General features: G+C 42.3%; 1 protein-coding gene across 1 annotated transcript in view; it reads right to left on the bottom strand.

The window, feature by feature from the left end:
• The window catches only part of WASL (WASP like actin nucleation promoting factor), a 48,063-nt gene that overhangs the window by 20,059 nt on the left and 9,418 nt on the right, over positions 1-18,586 (bottom strand). The gene's annotated exons all lie outside the window — the stretch shown is intronic.

Here is an 18,586-nt window from a genome sequence, read left to right as displayed (position 1 = left end):
ACCCCCTGCACTCCAAGACTGAGATGGCTTAGGAATCTAATGGAACATTTTGTTCTTGATCATAAAATCAGCAAAAAGAATTTGCCTGTAAGAGGCAGACCAGTAAATATGGCTGTCACACAGCAGCCCTACTGTGCTACTAAATTTTTCTGCTCAGTACTTTAAATTGAATAGAAATGCAATATTCAAGCTGGAACTATAAATTGCAGTGCCTGGAAACACTCCTAGGTATTGGAATGTAACTGCTTATATTGCTTAATTGTTAAAATGGTCTCTGGCATGATTCTGGCCTATGCCAACAAGCATCTGAACATTCTTAGACATGACTTGAAAATGCATAAGGACAAGAATCCTTCCCAGCTGGCAATGTGAAATAACCCTGTTTTTAAATTGAGAGATTTTATTAAGAGATTTAAGATTATTCTACACCAGATTCCTTCCATGCTTGGGAATGTTCCTGAACTTATTTCCTAGTATTTATATAACTTGTGTTTTACTGTAAGAGAGTTAGGAGGGAATGAAAACTGGAGCCTCAGAAGAGGAGTACTTATTTTGTAGCCAGTTCATAAGGATGAGAAGTTATTGTTTCTGTAATGCCACAGGTTAGAGGCTATCTAGCCCAGAATCTACATTCTAACAGCAGCAGAGGTGTAGGAAAGAATACAACAGTATATCACTACACCAGGGGAATGTACCATCACAGCAAGGCAGGCTGAATCTCAAAGCCCTCCTAAACCGGCATGGTTTTCTTTAATGAATTTCTCACCACTCTTTGAATCCCTGTGAATTTCTGGGCATTGCAATGGTGTATAGGACTATATTTCACTGTTCACTTCTGTACTTTGTGAAGAACCAGCTCCTCTGATTTAAAAGGATTTCCACCTGCTAGTTTTAGTTGACTGTCCCTCCTAGTTCTAATACCAGGAGAGAGTGCCAGTGGTTCCTTAGTTGACTCTATAGCATCATAGCATTTACTCTACTCTTTTTTGTAGCATTAAGTTGGTTTTGTAACAACAAAAAATTAATAGCAGAAATATCAATCTCTGCTTTCATTACTCTTGACTTTCACATGCATCCTACTACATATATCCTTCTTATATTAGGGATGAGTCTTATAATGTATGCACCTAGTTTCTTAGCATGCTCAACAAAACATCACAGTAATATTGCTTCCTACTTTCCCTGTAAATCAAAGTGGTTTATTTCTTTCCAACTAAGGGACAGTAAGCTGATGTTTTCATGTATCTATTTCAGTTCCCAGAACTCTCCTGGAAGATGGTATCTGGTCTGAATCATAAAACTGCCAAGATTGGAAAAGACCTCCAAAATCATTCAGTTCAACCATCCACATACCACCAGTATTTCCCACTAAATCATGTCCCTTTGTACACCATCTATATGTTTCTTGAACACCCCCATGGATGGTGACTCCCCCATCTCCCTGGGCAGCCCATTCCAGCACCTGACTATTCTTTCAGAGAAGAATTTTTTCCCAGTATCCACCTTGAGTAACAGGTTCTAATTAGGTTTTCCTTATCTGCTCTAACGAGTGTTACTTCACCTTCATCAACACTAACTACTTGCCAAAACAGCTGGCTTATCCAGAATGCACATCTTGTGCTGCATCAGTATCTGTTGACACCTAAGTATCAGCATCGTCTATGTCACACTTCTCAGCTGGTTTACAACAACTGACAGAATCCATTCATCTTCATGGGATTTTCTCATCAAAAAGCTTTCAGTTTCGTTCAGATAGAGTCAAAATAATTAGCCAAACTGACAGCTACTCGCTTGGGAAGCTTCATAACCTTTGGCAAAGAACGGTGACGTAATTTACACAAGTCAAAACATAATTCTGTTCCTCTCCACAACCACTTCTTCAGAAGTACATAATAAGATCGACTTCCCACCATTCTGATATCCACCTGGAAAATTAATCACTTTCTAGCCACCATCTTGGATGTAAAGCAAGGCTTCTTTCCCCAGAACCTACAGAGTTATATAAATTAATCACAACTTGCCAGATGAGGAAAAGGGAGCCTTGAATTAGCCATGATGCTGCACCAAACCACGTCGCAGGTGTAACAGATGTTACTTTCACCTTATACTGCAACTGACAAAGGCTTCATTTTGGGCACAGCTGGACAGATTTTGTTCAGGTCCAACAGCCTTTTCTCCCATTTCTAAAACTTCACCTGATTTTTTTAACTGATAGTGTTAGAGGCTGAAAATAACAAAGAGGAGTGCAAGTGGGCCACTCTACAGCTGTGATCAAGAAGGCATCACATTCCATCAAAGGAATTATCGCACTGTCCCTACAAGAAGCCTTCCCAAACCTCCCAAACACATCTGACTCCAGTAGCCTCCTCCCAACGAGACCACCTGGGGAAACAGGGGGTTTTGGCAGCAATTTATGCACCTTGATTCAAAGCACAGAAGAACAATGTGTAACAGAAAAGGGTTCATGACATCGCTTTCTATTCCATCCAGCAGCAAAAGCACCAGCTGGATTATCTTGGTGAATCTACCTGTAGTGACTCCACAAGATCTGCATATAAAACCTTGAATCAGCAAGCCCCTGTTAACAGACGGGGTATTACACAAAAACAGTGCCTTGTCACAGAATCACAGAATCACAGAATTATAGGGGTTGGAAGGGACCTCTAGAGATCATCGAGTCCAACCCCCCTGCCAAAGCAGGCTCCCTACACCACGTCGCACAGGTAGGCGTCCAGGTGTGTCTTGAATATCTCCAGAGAAGGAGACTCCACCACCTCCCTGGGCAGCCTGTTCCAGTGCTCCGTCACCCTCACCGTAAAGAAGTTCTTGCGCACATTCGTGCGGAACTTCCTATGCTGGAGTTTCAGCCCGTTGCCCCTAGTCCTGTCCCCACGCACTACTGAAAAGAGACCAGCCTCGCCACTATAGCTCCCACACCCCAGGTATTTATAAACCTGGATCAAGTCCCCTCTCAGCCTTCTTTTCTCAAGGCTAAACAGACCCAGTTCCCTAAGTCTCTCCTCGTAGGGGAGATGGTCCAGGCCCTTCACCATCTTTGTGGCCCTCCGCTGGACTTGTCATTCTGTACAATCACAATCTGTTTAATTTACTCATGCAAACTCTAGGATTAGAGCTTAATTTGCAAGCTAGAGAACTATTTCACTCAACCTAATGAAGGTGTTCTTTTGGGGCCTACCAAGTCTAGAATTAAATTACATTTAAACTTTACCAAAATTAGTGTTGTGCAAATTCCTAATGTTGACAGACAGCAGTGAGGTTTTCACATGTTGAAACAGTCATTAATTACATTATTATAATTTTTTTTTAATTATTTGAATAACACAGAAAAAAAAAAAGCAAGCTGTATTTTAGATAGTATAAAGACAACAAAATCCAACTCATTTTACTTCAGTCTCTACTCTTTCATCCACTGGCACTCGTTATGAATCCAAGCCTCACAAATCGGTACCTTTTCAATTCTAACTGCAGAACTGCAGCACCTGAAAATATTTATGCAAATACTGCAATTTAAGCATTCAACAGCATTTTCTTCATTCACATTCAATGCCTGTTGAAGCCAATTAATACAGCTCAGTTTTGTACATAATTTTACATTTTGCAGATAATGTTGCATTTTAAAGTATGGGTTCTTTAAAGCTGTACATAAATATTTCTTCACAGCAAGACATGCCACTGACTTCACAGATAGAACCAAATGGGAGTGCCACTAAATCCTCAAAGTAATTACTGTGGTGTGTTTTTTCTGAGTTTCAGCAATCATCTGTTACTTAATACCCGAAGTTACTACTCTATTTCTAGTAGAAAGACTCCGAAGCTGATACTACTGCTGTGCTCAACACTTTTGGTGAGGACTCTGTCCTTTTTATATACCTGCATATTTTATAAAGGTGCACAAGAAACAAGAAGTTCACTGACCAACTGAATGCACGTGAGAAGAGTGTCAACCTTCCTCGGTTCCCTTTATTTATTCCACAGCCAACACTCTGCAGGAGGACATGCCATTGATTCCAGAGAGCTGTCACACCCCAACAACTAATTAGCTCTGAAGCAGTAACCCTGGTGGTGTCAGCTGTACACTGTCTTTCTGGCAGAGCTGGTCTCATCCCTGGACACGCAGTAGGATATGCGGTACCTGCACAAGGCTCATAAAAGCCCCTTCTGCCTGCAAAAGAAGGCCACAACTAGTCACTGCACACCTGCAGAATGTGATCATACCAGCCACTGAGGGCTTCCAGCTGGGCACCAGCTATCTGTGCACTTTGATCAGCTCCTGGTATGAACACTTGCTGCAGCAGCCTGTCAAATTAATGACTCAGAGTAACTCAGTGTGCCTCAAAAACTGTAAATCAAGCCAACAGCCAGCAGCACATCAGATAACAAGACAGAACCATCACACAAGGTAGCTCTTCAGAATCCCCTGTTGAGCTACCAATCTCCAAGTCTTCACGTACAGCTAACAACTGCTAGTGCTGCACACATCAAAGAACCACGGGGAAAGTTTGGCTGCCTGTGACCTCTGCATGTCTTCCAGTCCAGCCTCCAGCTCACAGCAACGGTAATTACAAAGCCTCAAGTTGCTCAAGGTCTTGTCCAGTTAAGCTTGAAGTTAATTATCTCTGGGGGAGCTTGTTTCAGCACTCAATCACTCCCATTTTAGTGCCTGTAAAAATGCAACTAACTATAATGTATCCTAAAGATTCAGCATTGCTGTGTTACATGTTAACAATACTACTGAAAACATCTATTAGAAAAATCTTGAATCAGAAAATCAAAGTGAAGACCTACATATAAAGAATTAATTAAATCCTATGTGACAGATTTGCCTTCCTTAGCTCCCCTTCTCAGCTCCTGGAAGCATCCTGCAAATAAAACTGAAAGACAACCTTACCCTATAATGCAAGAACACAACTGGCTGTGGTTTGTTTCCAAGCACAGTAACTTCTTGGAAAAGAGTGCTGGTGTGACACCCTTAGCTTCCGCAGGAGGCTACACAAAAGACTTCCAGCTCGAGTCATAGTGCACACAAATAGCTCCTTTAGGATTTCCATGAGAAGTGCTATAGCGAACTTTGCAATTCAGACACAGCTCGTTGCATGCAATCCAAAACCTACAACAGAAATGTTTGGGTTCCACCCCCCTCCCCAAAATAGGCATCTGAAGAAGTCATCCTGATCAGTAACACTACTGGTGACTGGTGAGCATGTACCTGAAGAGATCTTAAGACCTACTTTGGTGGCAACCCCTACTATACCTAACCCAACACACTGAAGCTTGACCAGGTAATGCCAGATGTGCCCATGCCACTCATTTCTTTTTTGATGCCAGATCAATGAGGCAGCATTCAGTTTGCTTCTAGAGCACCTGTTTAAGAATAAAGATCTGCTGCTATTCATTGCCCTTAATACAGTGGGAAGTGACAAGCTTCCCCAGATGGCAGCGTTCCAGAACAGAGATGTGCTAAGTCAAGTACCACTTCAAAGTGGAAAATACTTAGTGAGGTGTAACTTAGTCTTGACCACGGCAAGGACAGGAAGCTTCACTACTGAGGAAATCACTACTAGCCAAGTGTTAATCGAGTCATGAAAAAGGAGAAGAAACTCACTAAGAATCATGAAAGAGAAAGAAGTAGAAGGCAGAATGCAGGGTAGCTAACTACAAGAAATCAAACAGAGTACAAGAAATCTACAGAAAATCTGGCAATTAGATAGAAGTCAATGTTTGACATATCTTTCCCCAGGGTACGAGCACTACGCAGGAAAAAAGAAACAATCAGAAACTTTGCTTGAAATCTTAGTTTACCTCCAAAAAGTAATGGTTAAGCCATTACACATTTAAATGTCAGCACCTTAATAAGCTCATGTTATTCAAAGTGAACAAAACTGGAGTTAGACTGTGGCAATACCTTCATGTCAATCTGTAATTAGCTCATCTTTAGTGACAGAAATAGCTGGAGCTTCCAGAAGCGTTATGCTCCACATGGCTCACACGTTATTTCATCACTCTTAACACAAAGTATAAATAACACCTGCTGCACAGAGCAGCTGCTGGAACCTCCTCCCTTCTCAGCGGAAGGCCCTTGGTGCCACACAGGACACAGCTCTGCTCGTACTCCCTGGCAGTTCCATTTCTTGTTTTAAGAGCAAATGTTGCTGTTTTCTTGGCACCGTGAATGTCCCCTGCCATGTGAGATCAGTGTGTTCCCTTCATGCTAGGAAGAGCTCATATCCCACTTCCAGGGTGAACACACTCATCGCTGAGTAATCCTACAGACAGCATGCTCTGCAAATTCCCCCAGCTACTCTTCTAAATGAACTGAATGAGCCTCTCTCTGAAGATGATCTCTACTTAGGCCACTTAGATGACATGCAAGTACGTAATTTCTACACTGTCATTAGGAGAGGCATTTGCTACTCTAGATGAAAACACCTCCTGGCTCTTCCACAGCAACACTAGGAACTTCACCTCAGCTAAGTTCAGAAAGAAGCCTGCTGTGTTCATCAGCGCAGGACAGCACTCGATCCACTTCTCAAGCACACGGAACTACTACGATGGTTTAGGTCCACTTCATGCAGCAAAGAGTTGAGGCCTCTAAAATCTTTAATATTCACAACTATCAGCATCAACTTACTTCTGCAGTTCTTACGAAGAGGATGATGGGACAAGTAAAACAGATGCAGTCTGACTGCCTTTTTAGTCTATTCCTTAAAAGCCATGGGTCAGGCTACTTAAGGTTCCTACGCCTCATAGAATAACTGTGTGTGATATCACCTTGATAGTCCACATATGGACTTCTCTGTATACAAAAATACCTTTCCAGAGATCTACAATATTTAGACTAAGGCATTAAATTTTAGTAAAGTAGATTTATGCAGCTCTGAGATTGATTTAGAATTTACAGCAACGGGCTGTCTCCTGAAGCTTCAGAAATGCATCTTACGCTTGAGAACATTCACTCACTGGGGATTTGGATACTATGTTCTGTGCAATCTGGGTAAAAGGCAATTATTTAAACTTTCAAAGCTATCAGAGCTAGTAAAAACACACTTAAGGAAATACTTATAAAGTTACTTCTGAAGGCAATTGTTTATTGCAAAAAGTCAACTTCAGATGCTACAGACATGATTTTACACCCATTTCCCATAGAAATAAATAGTGAACTTCTGGAATTTGACAGCAGATCCTTCACTTATAATACTTGGTCAGCCAATTACAGATAACTCAGTTATCTGAGCATCTTTCAGCTTCTTGTACTTCCCAGAACCTGCGAGTTCAGCCAGAGCCAGCTGGTGGCTTCCTATACCTTCACTGTCCAGCTGTGGGTCACCGAAGACTCAAGCTGCGGGTAAGCAACGTAGCGTACAAAACCCAAGTAAACAGCAAAAAAACAAAGTATGCTTTTACCAGACACAGTAAGGATACCTTTTATATCCTACAACGTACATTTAAGCAACACATGCAAGATTTCAGCCTTCCAGAGGGATGACATAACCACAACCACACCACACAGGCCGGTCCATCTCAGATGAGCAGCTGATGTACCAGATGACGTACAACCTGGAGTTTCCACTGCTGAGCCACCAAAACACTGACACTTCCTGTTTGCCTGCACAGCCTTATTACTGGCTTACTCTGCTGTGGCCTGCATCTCAACTCCACTGAAACCTTGGCCTGTCAGCAAGCAGCAGGCACACAACAAAACAGTTATTTGTGTTCTGTAGTCAAAACTGTGCATTGTTATTTTCAGAACAAATGAAAGCATGCTGTACACAGACCTTTCTCCAATCGGTCCCTGTATTACTGCTCACTGCAGAAGGCAGACATTTACCTTTCAGTTTTGGTTCACCAGACAACCAAACAGCAAGGCCATACAGTGGTCAAAGTTCAGGGGAATTTTGAAATTAAACATTTAAGTCTCTTTTGAGACACTTGAAATCAATACAGAATACCAAGACTACGGAGGTATTGTAAATAAATATATAATATATACATTTATACAGTACATATAAATATATAAATAACAAAACATTACACAGATACGTACATTAGTTGGTTCCCAAAAGAACATTTCATACTCCTGCACAGAAATTGTAAGTTGGCGTTATAAGCTGAAGGCAAGAATCAGGAGTTTCATGCAGCCTGAGGGAGATAGCTGTGGCTCAAATCCATTTTGCCTTGTACTACAGCCCATCCAGCTATACAGTGAACCAGCTGCTCTGAGCCAACATTTTCGCCTCTGCTACCAGCTATTGTTCTCCTGCACTCAGGTCCTCTTTCCTCAGCATTAACGAACAATTTCCCTTTCTAAATACTAACATTCTTCCAGAGGATACATGCTTAGTTTCATATTAATGCAGGCTCTCACAGAAGGAGATCCTCATATCTACTTTGAAAATATGTCAATGCCTTCAAGGGACAGTTAGAATTCCAACCTTAATTTATAAAAAGGAAAATAGGCAGCTTTAAAAACATGTTAGATCTATAGAAGTTCTTTACAGACGCTCAATGGTATATGCATCACCCCTTCCACAAATAAGAGTCTTCAAAGCAACAGCTACATTGATCAAAGAACAGATGCAGAACAAGCCTCAGTATCTCCTGAATTATCCCAGCTCAGGAACGCTCACGAGCCCTTGAATATTTTCTTTAGCACCTACTATCTGTAATGTTCATGTTCAGGTTAGAAAAGAAAAAGCTTGCTTAGCAGAGTATGATTCAGGTGAACTCTCCTTATGACCTTTACAACTGAAGGTAGAACAAATATCTGAGATGCTTACAGAACACAAACAAAAGAGTTTAAATTGTAAAAGAAAGTCTCTTACATAAGAAAACCACTTAGTGCCACATGAAACAAAGAACTCCCTTCAAAATAGAAACAAATTTGAGAAAAGGCTATTAAAAGTTGTCACGGGTTAGCCTAAAATCTACCGGCACCCATGACAGGGGTATAGACGGCCTGCAGGGCCGCTATCCCAAAAGGAAAAGAAAACAGAGAAAGAGAAAATAAATACAGCGGCAACGATCTAAGGAGGCACACTATTTTACTAAATACTATATCGGAATACAGAATAACACAATATAATGCAATATAATTGGAATTAAGGCTAACGAATCAAGTAAAATAAGAGAGAGTGAGTCCTGAAACCGAAAGGCCTACTGTAACTCTAGGCGAAACGGCTGGAACGCTCCCACACGGCTCTCCCCCTGGCTGGCAGGATCCAAGAGAACGAGTCCAGCACTGAAGTGAGATTATATAGTCCTGGTCAAATGACTGACCGTGGTGCTCCCTGGGACATGTAGTCTTCTTTCTGTGAGCAGCAGATTCGTCCAAATTATCTATGCTTAACATGATGTTATGATGTGGAATACTGATAGCAAAATTACAAAATTGCAAAACCATGACAAAAGTAAAACCTCTTTGAATAATAGCCAGCAACTGGGTATGCACAACTGGAGTCCTGCCCCTTAAAACACACACAATCCATTTATACAAGGGTATGTAGAGATGCAGCTCCCCTTCATTTTCCCCATGCCACAAAAGCATGTTTTAGTTGCTTCTTTAGCAGTCTACATTTCAACAGAACAGTTACAATAATACAACAGTCAGATAAGGAAACTCAACTGTGTAATTGTGAATAAGATTTTTATTTTACTTCTTTACATCAATAATCATAGAATCATAGAACGCTTTGGGTTGGAAGGGATGTTTGAGATCACCTAGTCCCAACACCTGCTACAGGCAGGGACACCTCCCTCTAGACCAGGTTTCTCACTGCCCCATGCAGCCTGGCCCTGAGTGCCTCCACGGAGGGGGCATCCACAACCTCACTGGACAACCTTTTCAAGGTCTCACCACTCTCACAGTAAAGAATTTCTTCCTAATATCTAGTCTAAATCTACCCTCTTCCAGTTTAAAGCCATTTCCCCTCCTCCTGCAGCTACATGCCCTTATAAAAAGTCCCTCCCCAGCTTTTCTGTAGGCCCCTTCAGATACTGGAAGGCACTTATAAGGTCCCCCTGAAACCTTCTCTTATCCAGGCTGAAGAGCCCCAGCTCTCTCAGGCTGTCCTTGTAGGGGATGTGCTCCAGCCCTCTGATCATCTTCATGGCCCTCCTCTGGACCTGCTCCAGCAGCTCCATGTCCTTTCTGTGCTGGGGGCTCCAGAAGCAGACACAATACTCAAGGTCTTGCAAGAGCACAGAGGGACAGAATCACCTTCTTTGACCTGCTGATCATGCTTCTCTTGATACAACCCAGGGTATATCTGGCCTTCTGGGCTGCAAGCACAAGCTGCCAACTCACACTGAATCTTTCAAAAACTGCCACTCCCAAATCCCTCTCCTCAGAGCTGCTCTCAAGCCATTCTGCACCCAGCCTGTATCTGTGCATGAGATTGCCTCAACCACATGCAGGACTTTGCATTTGGCCTTGCTGAACTTCATGAGGTTGGCATGGACCCAATAGTGTAATTACTATAAAGAAATTATTCCCACTTCAACATCTTCAAAAGTAGGTATGCTACCAGGTAGAAAAAAAAGCATGAAGATTGAATGGTTGCAGGATACTTAACCAAATTTGAAGCTGAACTGGGGGATACAATGCTAAAGTCTTTCACAGTAGAGGATATGCCTAATTATGAAAGCACCCAACAAAGGTTTGGGATGCTGCTATTTTAATTTCAGTTTTGCCAATAGCCAGTAGCGTGACCTAAGTCTTCACTTCTCCCCTGTGCTTCATTTTTCTCAGTTGTATTACAGAAGAAATGGTGACCTCCACCTCCACAGGGTGCACATGAAGAAAACAGCATTATGCTGCCAGATAAAAATCCATTACTTGGGGTGAGGAGTAGAGAGGAAGGCTACATTATCTCATTTGCTAATAGCAAGGGTTAAAACAGTTTAACACTAGTAATGTGAAACTTCTCTCCACAGTGTGTGAATATCAACAACTATTTGAACATCAATTACTATCTGATAGCCCGTTCACTGTTTTAGAAAGTCTCAGATACACCACAACCATGAAGACAAGGAAATGGAGATATCCTTTCACCATACAGGACACCCTTGATTAAAATGACATTTATTACAGCTAACAGTTACAACTTCATTACTTACAAGAGTTTCAACTTTGCAGGTTCAAAGCACTACATTTGCCAATGCACTGTGGAGCATAAAATGAGCTTGAATTGACTTGAATGAAAACAAATTCTAGTAGTTTGGAATTGGTATTACAAAATAGCAATCTTCTAAGGCCAATTCTACACAAACCTCATCCTGAATGCAAATCATTTATTTCCATCTCTTTCTAGTCGGCCACCTGATAGCAGCAGCTTCAAAAACTGAGCAGGCTAATTCCAATACAGCCCTTCAATACAAGTAACCATTTTCCCCATACACCTAGGTTCTTCCTCTTAAGAAAGAAGGCTACATGAAACATACAGGGATATTTTAGTTTGGATTTGGGCATTACTATTAATACCTCTTAGAAACTGCATTAAGAGCTTACCCTCAGCCATCTGCTATAGTATGGGCTCGGCAGCTAAAGATTTTCTTTGCGATACTCTCAGTATTACAAACCCTACATTCCTACCATGTCAGAAAGGCCCCCCTGCACCAGTTGTACGTCTGTTAAGTGTTCCCTCTGGACCACCCAAATGAACAGTATAAAGGTAACAGTTGGGTGTAGTTTATTGATTGCAAAAAACTTAAAGAAAGATAAACTGCTGAGCTTGCAATATTCAGTTTTCAGGGCAGGGGAGAAATGGATGAAAGTGACCTCTGCCAAGTCAGGACTTAAAGAAAAGAAAGAAGAAAAAAAAGAAAAAAAGACAGTTGCAAATAGAAACCTGCTGACAATGGAGTTGACAATTTCCTTTCTAAACTTATTACCTACTACCCAAAAATAAATGTGCAGATGACTGTAGAATGGGAAAGCTCCTTCCCATAAGCTTCAACTCTTCCTCTGTAATTCCTCTGGGTGCCAGATGTAGTTCTCAAGAGGCTGTCTGCTCTGCTAGGCAAAACCAGAACAGCAAAACTGTAAAGAATCTGCCCATTTACAGCTAATGAAATATACTCATTCATACAACAGAAACTTTGTAGGAAGGGCAGCAGGATGGATTTCTCCTCTGCACTCAACTCTCCTCTTAAGAGGAAATCCACCGATTCCCAGTTTAAAATCATAGGAGTGGGCCATCAGCACAACCTTACACATAGCAGCTATATTTAGCAACTACAGGCAGAACTGAGGAATAGAAGCAGTGACACTGTGATTTTTATTCTTCAATATTCGTGTTTGATTGGGCCAGAAGAGCAACTCCACAAAACCTGAGGGTAATTCTCCCCCCTGTACTGTTGCTTCCCCATTCTTAAACATAACTTTTGAACATTGTCTAGCGGCAGTAAGATACTAAGTCACATTAGAACTATGTACCTGTCTGAATTAGCAGATAATAGTTTTACCCTACCTGAAATATTAGGTAAGTAGTGCTGCATGTTGCATGAGAAGCAAAGCTTACAAGAATGACAATCAGTATTAGAGTAGATCAGTACATGAGTTTATGGATTCTAAATTCACCAGTGCAATTTACATTAAAACAGCAGTTTAGAACATTTTTTTCAAATCTTAGGGTAGAAAATCTGTTTTGAAGAACATTTAGGAAAAAAAACATTAGTAGGTCTGAAACCAACCATTAGCCTTCTTAGTGATCATTGTCTGAATTAATGAAATAGAGCCAGTTGAAACAAAAGAATGTTTTAATGGAAAAAGATCTTAACACAGCTTTGCTTTTGATCCTAATGAAAATGAAATATTGAGACAACAAGTTTGTATAGCACTGGTAGGCCCAGCAGCCAATATCACCAATCAAGCATCGGATTGGAAGTGTTACATATTTCAGTTTCTGAACTATTTTTTCCACAAATCTTTCCACCTGTTCTGAGATCACTGACAATAAGGTGAACCTGCTCAACATCACCGCCTCAAACAACTCAACGTCACCGCCTCAAACAACTCAACGTCACCGCCTCAAACAACTCAATGTCACCACCTCAAACAACTGGCAGCAGTTTTTCTCTCAGGTCAAACATTTGCCACTTTTCAGAAAGCTGTAATCACTTACAGCACTTTTATGATAATATAAAGACAGCGTAATGCAATGATATGCCTGCTAACAGAATAAAAATGCTCATTAATACTGGCTGTAACTAATTAACAGAAAAAAAAAGGTTACTAATGACAGTGACATTTTTCCAGAAGTATAACACACTCTGAAATGCAATAATCCTTCATTATGGCACTGATACAACTTAAGATCCAGTGACTGAAAGCAGTTCCTCGTTCCAGAGCTGACACCGGATTGCCAGTTTCTGCATGAATATCCCTTCCCTTCATGTTCAGCTAACCACATCAGTGGCTCTGAGAACTTAACAGCCTCAATCTGTTAGCACAGAAACAGAATATTTATGAAAAATATCATCAGCCCCACGAGTACACAGTTTTCAGAAAATCAGACAATCAACTTATTTTAAGATAGAGCAGCCTACCCAAAACAGCCTAAGCCTTGGTATAGACATCGAAATCGGATCTCTTCCAGTTTGGTAGAAGAAATAACTACAAGAATGGTTCCTACACAATATCAGTGCATTAAGAAGTTGCTAGAGGTTCGGTATTACAAACATCAGATTAAGTCTGCCAGAAACACCTGTGGTAAAAACAATGATCTTCCTATAAAAAGCTGGCAATGGGGCTATGCCAAAAGGGCTAGAATTTGATAAAATTTGAGGGGGAAAAACCCTCCTTTCTTCCAGACCAACTTCCACTCCTGGGCAGATGGACTACTGACAGAAGATGAAGCAGATTCACAGAACTTCACTAACAAATGTGTCCTGTAGAACAGCTTTGTTAACCGAAGATGCATCCTTCAGAAGGCTTCTGCCACCCACCATGAGACATGCAATGTTAACACAGAACTGCAGAGCTCTACAGGGCTGATTTGGAACTCAGACTGCTACCTCTGCTGATCCCCACACACACGCACTGTGTGTCTGCAACAGACATTCCAGTCCTCTGAAGAATTCCATAGTCGGTGACATGTCAGCTCCTTCACTTTTGGATCAGAATACTCTAACAGTGCACATACCGTGCTGCACTTCAACAAGGTATTCAATACATCTGACATAAGAAACAGCCTTGATGACACACAGCAGGCAATCTCATTTATGGCTGGTCTGTTTGTTAGGTTCAAGCTAACTGCAGAACACCTTTTGCTATTTCAAACCTGCATCTGTGATTGCCTGCATGTGGTGACCTTGCAGAAGTTATTCCTAATGAGATGCAACAATGGCACTGTACCAATACCTGCACATTTCATTTCTACAGCAATTACTGCAGCCAGAATTGACATGCAAGTCACCATTGTAACATTAAGAGGAAAAGCATTCAGCTTATAAATGATGGGTTATACCTCCCTTCCACTCTGAAGCAAAGACAGCCTGCTGCTGCAGAACTGCCTGTACAGCACCAAGCATCACCAGGGGGCTGGATCCTGCCAGGACGGACCTAATGGCAGGCACTGGGTTGGGGAAGGAAAGAGAGGGGGAAGAAAAGAGCAATCATGGGAATCACAGGACACTAGAGAAAACATTACAAACTTCGAGTGTTTAGGTACTTCAGCTTTAACATCACCTAACATCAGACCTAGTGGATACAGAAGCCATACACACATTTACAACCCTGTCAGAACAAAAAGATTATGGTGGAACACAAAAACAGACAGCATGCAGTGATTAAGCTGTCATTAATGATGCCATTTCCTTCCCTAGCAAGGTCTCTGGATCTCAAGTAGGGAATAAGTTGAGTTCCAGAAAGCTGCAGGAACTCTTTAAAGTGCAGCCACAATGGAGATTTCAAGAGACCTCAGCACAGATCTCCAGAGTCTTTGAAGACACACGGAACTTTCTTCTTGAAATACTTATAACTACACGTATCAGAAAATCATGGAATGGATTAGGTTGGAGGGGACCTTAAAGATCACTTAGTTCCAACCTCCCTGCCATAAGCAGAGCTGCCAACTACTACATCAGGCTGCCCGGGATCCCATCCAACCTGGCCTGAAATGCCTCCGGAAATGGGGCACACACAACCTCCCTGGGCAGCCTGTTCCAGCACCTCACCGTGCTTTGAGCAAAAAAATTTCTTCCTAACATCTAAGTTTTCCCCCCTTCAGTTTAAAGCCCTTCCCTCTCCCCGTTTCCCCTAATGCTATCAGACTGTGTAAAAAGTCAGTCTGCCTTTTGCTTATAGCTTCCTTGAAGTACTGGAAGGCCATGAGGTCCCCCAGAGCCTTCTCTTCTCTAAGCTGATCAAGCCCACCTCCCTCAACCCACCCTCACAGGAGCAGTGCTTCAGCCCTCTGATCACTTTTGTAACCCTCCTCTGGACCTGCTACAACTGCTCCGTATCTCTCCTATACTGGTGGCCCCAGGCTTGGACACAGTACTTGAGATGAGGCTCATAACAGCACAGCAGAGGGGAACAATAATCTTTCTTGCCTTGCTGCCTTTCATGTAGCCCAGCATACTCTTGACCTTCCAGGCTTCAGAACACACTGATGGCTCACATCCAGCTTTTCATCCACCAGGACCTCCAAGTCCTTCTCTTCAGGGCTGCTCATAAGTTCTTCTCCCATCCTGTACTCATACCTGGCATTGCCCTGATCCTTCTGTTGTGTCAACAACATTTTCTGAGGGTACACTTGATTCCACTGTCTACATCACAGATAACAGTGCTGAAGAGCACCAGCCTCAAGACAGATCCCTGGGGGGCACAACTCGTGACCAGCCTCCACCTGGACATAGAGCTGTTGACAACAACCCTTTTGCTACAACCATCCAAGTCCAACCTTCAAATCCATATCTCTCCAATTTAGAGATAAGGATGTGGCACAGGACCACTTCAAAGGCCTTGCACAATCAAAGCAGACAACATCATTTGTCCTTCCTTTGTTCATTAATGTCGTCACCCCACCATAGGCCACCAGACTGGTCAGGCACAACCTGCCCCTAGTGAAGCTGTGCTGGCTGTCTCTGATCACCTCCTCATCTCGCATGTGCCTAAGCATCTTTTCCAGTAAGATCCACCCCATTATCTTCCCAGGCACGGATGTGAAGCTCACCATCCTGTAGTTCCCTGACTGAAGATGAAGATCAAGGTAAAGAACTCATTAAGCAACTCCATGTCTGGCGAGACCAGTTCTCCCATTTCATTTATCAGAGGGGGGTATGCTCTTTGCTTATCTCTTCTGTCTGCTGTATCTTAAGAATCCCTTCTTGTTTTTCACATCCCTCCCCAAATTCAATTCCATCTGTACCCTGGCTTTCCTGACTCCAACCCTGCACATCTACACAGCATCTCTATATTCTTCCCAGGAAACCCATCCCCGCTTCTGCTGCCTATACCTACCCTTTTATCCCCTACCTGATCAGCCATACTGATTTACTGCTTCATCTGCCTGATTTCTTATCCTAGGGCATGAAGAGCAATTTACTCTCAGAAAGGCATCTTTAAAGTGCTGCCAGCCCTGTTCTGATCCACTGTCCCTAAGGACAGTTTCCCAGGGGATCTCACACACCAATTCCTTAAACAGCCTGAAGTTTGTTTCCTTGAAGTTCGAGGTCCTGACTCTGCTCTTTGCCAGGCCTGTGTTCCTCAAGATCACAAACTCAAACAGGACATGGTCACTGCAGCCCAGGCTGCCTCTTTTATGATCTCTTCAGCTTTGGTGAGCATCAGATCCAGTAACGTTTCAACTCTGACAGGTCTGTCCAATACCCAAACCAGGAATTTGTCACCAACTGACTCAAAGAATCTCCTGAACTGCTTGCAGCTCACCATCTTGTTTTCCTAGCAGTTATCCGGGTGGTTGAAAACCCCCATCAGGATGAGAGCCTGTGAGTGTGATGAGCGCATCATGGTTTCCAATTTCCCCTGCTATTGGTTTAGAGGCACTTCAGCTGTTTTTTCAGATGCATTACTTTCTTGGAGAAATCCTCCCAGAATCTGAGGTTTCTTTCCACTGCTTCCTAAAGTAACAGTGCTTCCTGACTCTTCCGTTTCTCAGCAGCACACCCCCTTCTTCCACAAAATCTAATTTAAAGCCCTGAAAAGAAATGTTTGGGAATTTGTTTTCTTGATAGGCCCGTGCTTTGTAATCAAGTAGTACAGTAAGTGAAATGCAGCGGCCCTTAAGGTCATCCCTGCTGTACCTAATGTAGTCTGCAGAACAGCTACAAGTTAGACAGATCTTGTTACAAGAAGCAAAATATTTATTTTTTTCCTCCCTGAAATCAGAGAACAGGATCGAGAGCCTTATGAGCTTGTGTTCACAGTATGTGAGATGCACTTGATAGTCCAGCTACTGCGCTTTCTACATGCAAAGGCAAGCTTTCACCTGCTGGAAACTTCCAGTCACCTACATTTTCTCAGGTTTCCAAAAGCAGTTTCAGAGAGCAGAGAGAAGATTGAATTTTGTTGTTCCCAGTACTCTGACTTGATGTCAAAGCAGGACACTTGTGAGAGCAGCAGAGCTGGCCATTACAATACACATGCTAACAGATGTACTAGAACAGATATGACATTAAATTCTCCAGATTACCACTGCTTTTGCCTCCTGATGGCTTTTGGAGGTTGCACCAGCCAGGATCAGAGATACTTTCTGGACCTGATGGCAAATGGTAGAGCAGAGTTCACCTCTGTACAGCTGAACTCCCGCTACTCCCAGCTCAGCACAAATTGGGTAAAGACTGCTGTATGCATACCAACTACTAGAAACCGTGTTTACACCATCATTCCTTTCCTAAAACCGTGCTCATTAATTTGGGTGAGTACTAGCTAGCATAACCTAAATCTATGCCAGGAAGCATGCCAACAAATTAAACACAACAGACAATCACAGGACAGTGCCTGAGTTTATGTTACTGCCCTACTTAGGTTTTGTTAGCATCAATAAAAGCAGCACGGCTGACTGACAGACCAGAGGTGAGGGAAAGGACAGGATGCATTTTCCTTGCACAAAGCTCCTATGTATCCTGCATGGATATCTCACATCTGAGCTTGCCATTCTGGCTCCCAGGGACAGAAATGTATGGACCACGTACCATACACATGGCCAGTGTGAGGGATGGTTACTCTGGGTGAAGTCTGAGGCTGCAGCCAGAACATTTGTTCAATAATCAAACCTCATTCTGAATGCTATAAATAGAGAACAGAGGAACAGACCAGATGCAGTGTCTACAGACAGCAGAGGGCACAGATATTCCAATAATCTGCTAAGGAAATGTCTCAATTAAGAATTAAAGCACTGAGAAATCTCCTAAATGACACAAAAAGATGAAGTGAAAGCCATGATATAAGTAAGAGCTCCATAACTTAGGAAAACATTCAGCACTAAACTCAGCTTATCAAACAACCGAAAAGCATCTAGGCACGTTGCACCTTGCACAGCCTTGAATTAAGGCAAGAAGGGCAGGATCTTTGCAGTTAGAAGCTCCAAGTCTCTCAAGTATGTAA

This window comes from Excalfactoria chinensis, chromosome 1, assembly GCF_039878825.1.
Source record: "Excalfactoria chinensis isolate bCotChi1 chromosome 1, bCotChi1.hap2, whole genome shotgun sequence".
Classification (NCBI taxonomy): Eukaryota; Metazoa; Chordata; class Aves; order Galliformes; family Phasianidae; genus Excalfactoria; species Excalfactoria chinensis.
The sequence above is the reverse complement of the archived record's forward strand: the minus strand, read 5'-3'. Positions and strand labels throughout refer to the sequence as shown.